The following is a 6793-nucleotide window of genomic DNA, read 5'->3' as shown; positions in this document are numbered from 1 at the left end:
TCTAAAGCTGAACATACCTTACTGCAGACTACATCATGGAGATATAACACTACCTGCTGTTACTTTATTCTTAATAAAAATGACAACGCTATGTCTAAGAGAAGAGGCAATGGCTGCTCAGGTCTACAGCATAGCAGATAGTCTTGTTTGTATCCAATGCATCTCATTTCTGTCCCCACTACCTCTCATCAGAACCCTAACCGAGAAAAATGAATACACATCAGAAAACCTCTTTTCAAATTTAAATTAGTTGTGCTTGCTTTTGGTAGCACATATACTAAAATTGGAACAATACAAGGACTATTAGCATAACTCCTGCGCAAAGATGACACACAAATTTATAAAGCATTTCATATTTTAAAAAAATTAAATTAGTCAAAAGTTAAAATTTCATTTTAAAATATAATGTCTGGGCTGGATTCTTGACTGTGTTATGAATGATGTAGTCCAGTGTTGAGTGTTACTGGCAAAGTCTTACTGAGTGAAATCTTTCAAAACTACAGAATATGGCCAAACATATTCTCCATTCTTGTACTATGCCATGTAATCAATATGGTTTCCTATCAACAATCTCCTTCTATCTTTCAACTTCTTTGAATAATTCTTGTCGAGATTGGAGCTGACTATCAACTCCAGTAAGTATTCACTTTTAGCCTTCCCCAAAATAATGATAGTTCTTTTCTATCTGTGACATTAGTAATGTCCTTCTCACAATGCTCATGGTTCCATACTGGATGATCATACCTGAGTATTTCAGTTCTGTTTTTATCCATAACTCATTCCATGGAAGCACTTTCTCATCTATCTATTTCTCTCTCTCTCTCTCTCTCTCTCTCTCTCTCTCTCTCTCTCTCTCTCTCTCTCTCTCTCTCTCTCTACCTACCTACCTATCATCTATCACCTATCACCTATCTATCTTCAGAGTCAAGTGCAGCATGATCTATACATGTCTGATTAAAGGGTGAATTAATGAGTGACAAGCATTGCACTGCAGGAGGTAAGAAGAATTCCAAACACATGTATAGGATTCACCGCCTGTTAAATCAGAGGATAATGGGCACCTGGGGTCTCCATGTTTCAGGGTATAATCAACAAACCCAATCAGTGAAGAAATGAACCTTAAGAGGGGGTGTGTTTCTTCCCCCAGAGTTCTTTCAAATTTCTCATTTTTAAAAGATGTTTTTTGTAAATTTTCCAGGGGAAAAAGTGATTCAAGCAAAATGTCACAGAAATTTCTGTCTACCTGGGGAGAATAGGTGAATATCAAAATGTCAAAATACTAAGTGCCCTAAAGAAGCAAGTATTAGAAGTTGGGTACCTTGGTTTAAGCAACCTGAGAAAACAAGTCTTTGAACTCATTGTTAACCTGTTCTATAAAGATTAAGGATCATGGCAGATGAATTCAGTGTTTCTGTTTGGACAGACTTGGGAAGATAATTCTTTGTCAACTATACTTTTGGTTTGTGTTTTTCATGAAGACACAGTGCATTCTATACTCTGCCCGATTTCTTCCTCACTAGCTTTAGCAGGTGTGAAACTTAATAACTCATTCATCTCTAGAAAATGCCTCAGACTTAAGATTTATACATTTTATGTTGGATTCTTTCCTACTCAAATTAATCTCTATGTTCTTGCATTTCTTCTGCTAGATTTCACTGATTTTTCTCATAGGTATTATCTTGCTGTTTGATCCTATTAGTTGACACAAATGTGGATGATGTAGAGCAGTAAAATAATAGGAAAAATTTGTAAGAAAACACAAACAATAATCAAAATACATTATAAGCACTGTGGTGTGGCCAGTGACCATAAACAACCCATTAATAACAAAATGTCAGACTGGCCCGTGCAAGTTAAAGTATATCTTTGCTTATAATAAGCTCTATAGTAAAAGTTGGACTAAAAATCAGAGCAAAGAACTTGAACTCAGAAGACCCAGGAAAACAAAATTACAGAGAACAAAAGTACAGAACCAAAGTCAAATGAACCTAGTTGACAATCTTGGCTCTAAACCCCATGAACTTTCTGACTTCAGTTTTCTCGTGTGCAGGAAATAAAATGATGCTTGCTAGCCTTACAAAGCTGGTACAGAAGGCTGATGAGTTTTCTGGAACAAAAAATAATACATTACTGTACTGATGTAGAAAACCACACCCAGTGATTATTTGGTCCTTCCAGTGAAATTTCTCAATGAGTCACACCATTTTCTTTCAGTTATGCTCATGACAGGGGAAATATGGCCATTACATAAATATACCTTAGACTTTTTGAATGAGCTCGTAGATTGCTACTGAAATTGGTGAGTTCCTCCTCCTTGGACTAGAATGGATGCATTAGCCATCTGCCAGCAGCTACCACCCTGTGCACAGAAGACCACTCTGTATATAAGTTTTGGGATTGGGCCACATGGCCACAGGAGCAGCCAGGGCGGAGAAAAAGGTGGAATGAGGCCAACATCCAAGCAAAGCACTGCAGCTTCAATCCTTCACTAGTCAGTGAGGTCATTTTCCATACAGTCTCTGTTTCCACTAGAGTCAATGTTTCTTAAAACTTGAGCATAACCGGACCCATTGGATGAGGCCTCCGGGTGAGTAAAATAGTATTCTCCATTCTAGCATTATTGGCTTAAATTGGAATTATTGTCAGTCTAAGAATAAATACTGAGTCCAAGATTTCTCTTTGTCCTCCATATTTATGAGATTCATGTACACAGAGAGGACAATCCCAGGACCCAAAGAAGCTATCCTAGTTAAATTCTGAGATGCAGAAGGCATGCATGTTGAGAATTTGCTTGGGTGGGATCCCAGCTTTACCCTGGACACACTGCATGGATTTGCTTGCATATTTTGTGAGAATAAGTCAAAATATACCATTACCATACAATGATAGCAAAGATTTAGCAAGACCATTCACATGAAGCATTGAGAGTAGATACTGCCCATAGAAGTATTCTACATGTAAATTATAATTATTATCCATGCTTGTACTTGAATGAGCTCACATATGAAAGAAGGATAAACTCACTGACATATAAGGCAATTGCTGACTGTTCAATATGCTCTTCTACCTTCTTATCTGTTTTTGTCATAACCATCCTTAACACTTGCATTTTTTCACATCTTATTTCTCATTCTGTTCCCAGTGCCTGAGTAACTCCAAAATTTTGCTTCTTATTCCACCTGGCAAGGTTCTAGCCAAAGGCCATCTATTCGTAATCTTCTTGTACATACTTCATAAGTGAACTAAACTTCTATTTCCACGTTGCTTCCTTCATGAAAAGTCAAGGTTGTTTCTGCCAGGTCATGGTCTCCTTGAGGACGCGACTAAGTCTCTCCATTTCTGCACTTCACTAATCACAACCAAAGATTTGGGGCTCAACAAATGTGAAGCAAAGCCACACAATAAGTACCGGTTCTTAGTTATCCACACAGGCTTACAAGGCACCTGTTGATTTTGCGTTTTCACGGTTAGATGGAAAAAAATAGCTGATATTCTTTGCACTCTTCTCCGCGTTTAACTCCCCTACTAAAAATTTAGCTCCATTTTAGTTGTGATTTGAAAATAATGGTGGAATATATTTATGAGGCACAAAGTAACAATTTGGTGTACGCATATCCCTGGCCCAATCACAATAATTTCACCTCAGACGTTTATTATTGCCATGTGGTAAGAACATTTAAAGACTCTTCTGGCTGTTGAGAAATCTCTAACCCATTGTTAATAACTCACTGCCATAAAACACCAGGATAGACTCTTCATATCCAAATACTGCTCTCTGCACCCATTGGCCACCCCCTTTCTATCTATATCCATCACTCTCAAATAGAGAAATTTTACTACTTTACTTGCTGTTTCCAGGATCCCTTCTACTTTAGATTCTTACATATAAGTGAAACCATTTGGTACTACTACAACTGGCTCATTTTATTTCACGTGATGTCTCCAACAAATTCATGATAAGTTCATAAACCTCAAGGTGATAGCATAAGGATGTACAGCTTCTGGAAAGAGGTTAGGTCTCAAGAACCAGCTTCCAAGACTGAGAGGACCCTTCTGTCTTTTGGACCTTCTAGAACATGAGCAAACATTTCAAGAGCATCATTACAATCATGAGAGTGGGTCCTGTAAAGATACAAAACACCTTAAAATTGGACTAGGCTCTAAGTCACTGAAAAAAAAAATCTGTTTTTTTAAGCCTCCGAGGCTGTCATGTTTTGTTATCGCAGTCCAAGTGGAGGAAAGCAAGGTGACTCGCTAATGTCCATAATCTGTACAGAAAGTGAGGAGAGGTGTGGAATGCCTCTTGGCTGTGGGGGGGAAATGTGGAGACGACAATAATTCTAAATTGCTGATGAGGGATGAGGAAGTACAAACACTCTGAACAGGGAGAGCACACAGCTACAGCTAGAGGAGGTGAAGTTTCAAATGACTCCACCCAAGATGCACTATTCACAGACCCTGCTGGTCTCAGTGGGAGGGGCTTCTGAAAATAAACCTGATTTAAAAGAAATAGCCCTTGCTGGAATTAGAGATGGGCGTGAATCTCATCTCTGTTACCAATCTGATCTTTCCATTGACTAACTTTAACAGTCCTTAAACTTTCCCGGTTTCCTTTTCAGACAGATGCACAGGCTTCTTGTGACGACTCATTGAAACACAACACCAAAAATTTCAGTGATGTAGTATGCGTTGAATAAATAATGCTGCTCGTATTTTCACTTCCTTACTGGGTATGGGGCCATCCCTGTGTTTGGATGCTGTTCTAATCCATGCAGCCCTGGAAAATCCAGATGTATTTAGAAACCTGGTCGCATACAAATGGGGTGAATGGAAACATGAAATGCACACCATTCCCTGAGGAGGGACTAGGCTCTCTTCGGATCTATACCACATAGAACAAGTCTCTCCTGTATACCTTTTCTGTAGCCACGACCCACAGGCATCATGAACAGGATTTGAAAAGGTGAGTTCAGACTCTCCTTATAGATGGAGCTTCTGGTAATACTGTCCTTAACAGCTTCAGACACAGGGCATGTTTGATCATGAGGTATCACCACGCTCTAGGCTCTGGCTCCTATCAGCTTTCAGCCAGAAGCCTCTTCACCGAAGCATCCTACAGATCCTTCCAAGAGCTGGGGCTGACACATGGGTAGGCATGTGGAGTCAGAGGTGTGGGTGGGTTGCACTTCCTTCAAACATGCAACTTCAAAGCCTCCAAGGCTGTCATCTGGCATGGAAACGAGTCAGGGACAAGTGGAACCACGCTGGAATTTCCAGTTATAAAAGGTCCCATTCAGAGTTGCATGCTCTATTACACAATAAGGGAACAAGGAGATGTTTCAGGCCAGTAAAAGGCCCTGAGCGCAAAATAAAGGGACGCTACTTTCTCTCCTTTGTCTTTTGAGTTTTCAGGCCTGTTCTGAGTGATGCTAGGTTACAAAAATAAACAAGAGTTCATCCTCCCCCGCCTAGGCAGAAGGCTCGCTTCTAGAAGACAAGCTGCCTTTTGGACTGGGTTTCCTCAAAGGCTAAGGCACACCTTTAAGGCAGACATTGAATGATCTGGATATTGAAGAATATGAACTGAAGACCATGTTCGTCCTTACGATACTGTGAACACTGAAGGGATGGAGAGACAGCTCAGCGGTTAAGAGTGTGGACTGTTCTTGCAGAGGACCACAATTCAAATCTTAATTCCCATGGTGGGTGGCCCAAATGGATGCCAGAGTGGGGACATTCGGTCCTCTCTGTGCCCCTGCATCCATGTGCACACACCCATACATGCGCACATCATTAAGAGCAAGAAAAATAAATGCTTAAAAAAAGTATGAAGTCTGACATCGTCTATGCCCAGTGGCTATGGTTACTTCTAGCCCATTAGTCGAATCTCTAATTAGCCCTAAACCATCCCTACCCATTTGCCTCTTCGTTGCTACTCTGCATTCGCCATGGTGTTCTGAAGTAGCATAAGAGACCGCTAATTTTTGAGCTGATGTTTAGAAAGTTTTCATAACTGTCCAAAAACTCAGAGTGTCATCTTCGCCAGCTTGTCAGCATGCAGGGTGAGATGGATGAGGAAGAACATCTCATATACATTATATTATGGAGTATTGTCCAGAGAAGTCTAAAGTGCATGCGGGGACAGAAACCCAGAGAAGGTGTCTGAGGTTCAGACCCAGTGATGACACCCACCCATCAGACTCAATCCCATCCCTCTGCCCAGTCTCTTGTGGTTCTACGTAGGCAACATTTCTGAACAATTCTCTTCCTCCATGGAGATCAGGTGGAGGATAGGACCTTGGGACATACATTTGAGTCACCAGACTATTCTAAAAGACCCCAGACTTTGCACAAATATTACCTTTAAGATGATTGAGAATATAGGCTAAGTGTGTACCTGTAGATCAGTATTCAAGCATGATGCTGTCCCAAGAAGCCATTACATTTTTGGGAGGGTATGTAGCATAGTGGAAAGTGTCTTAAATTTAGTGCTTGTGTGTGTGTGTGTGTGTGTGTGTGTGTGTGTGTGTGTGTAGTGGGTGTATTAGGTACATACATGTTATTGTAACACTAATTAAAAAAAACCTAGAAACAGATATTGGGCTTCAAGTTGAAGATTAAAAAAGCAAAATAGCCAGACACTAGAAAAGTCTTACCTCAACCAAGGCTGGGTGACCACAGACTGAGCCCTGAGCCTCTGTCTCTTCCTGTCTTCTATTCCCCTCTAGTGCTGGGATTAAAGGTGTGAGCCACCACCACCTGGATCTGTTTTTGTACTGATCTCGTGTAGCCC

At 40.4% G+C, this 6793-nt stretch overlaps 1 non-coding gene across 1 annotated transcript; it reads left to right on the top strand.

Annotated features, from left to right (window-relative positions):
- Positions 1-252: 252 nt before the first annotated feature.
- On the top strand, positions 253-360 carry LOC119808511. The gene has a single exon (XR_005284451.1). It is a non-coding gene; the product is annotated as a U6 spliceosomal RNA (small nuclear RNA).
- The last annotated feature ends 6433 nt before the right edge of the window (positions 361-6793 follow it).

The sequence above is a fragment of the Arvicola amphibius genome, chromosome 2 (genome assembly GCF_903992535.2).
Source record: "Arvicola amphibius chromosome 2, mArvAmp1.2, whole genome shotgun sequence".
NCBI lineage: Eukaryota > Metazoa > Chordata > Mammalia > Rodentia > Cricetidae > Arvicola > Arvicola amphibius.
The sequence above is the reverse complement of the archived record's forward strand: the minus strand, read 5'-3'. Positions and strand labels throughout refer to the sequence as shown.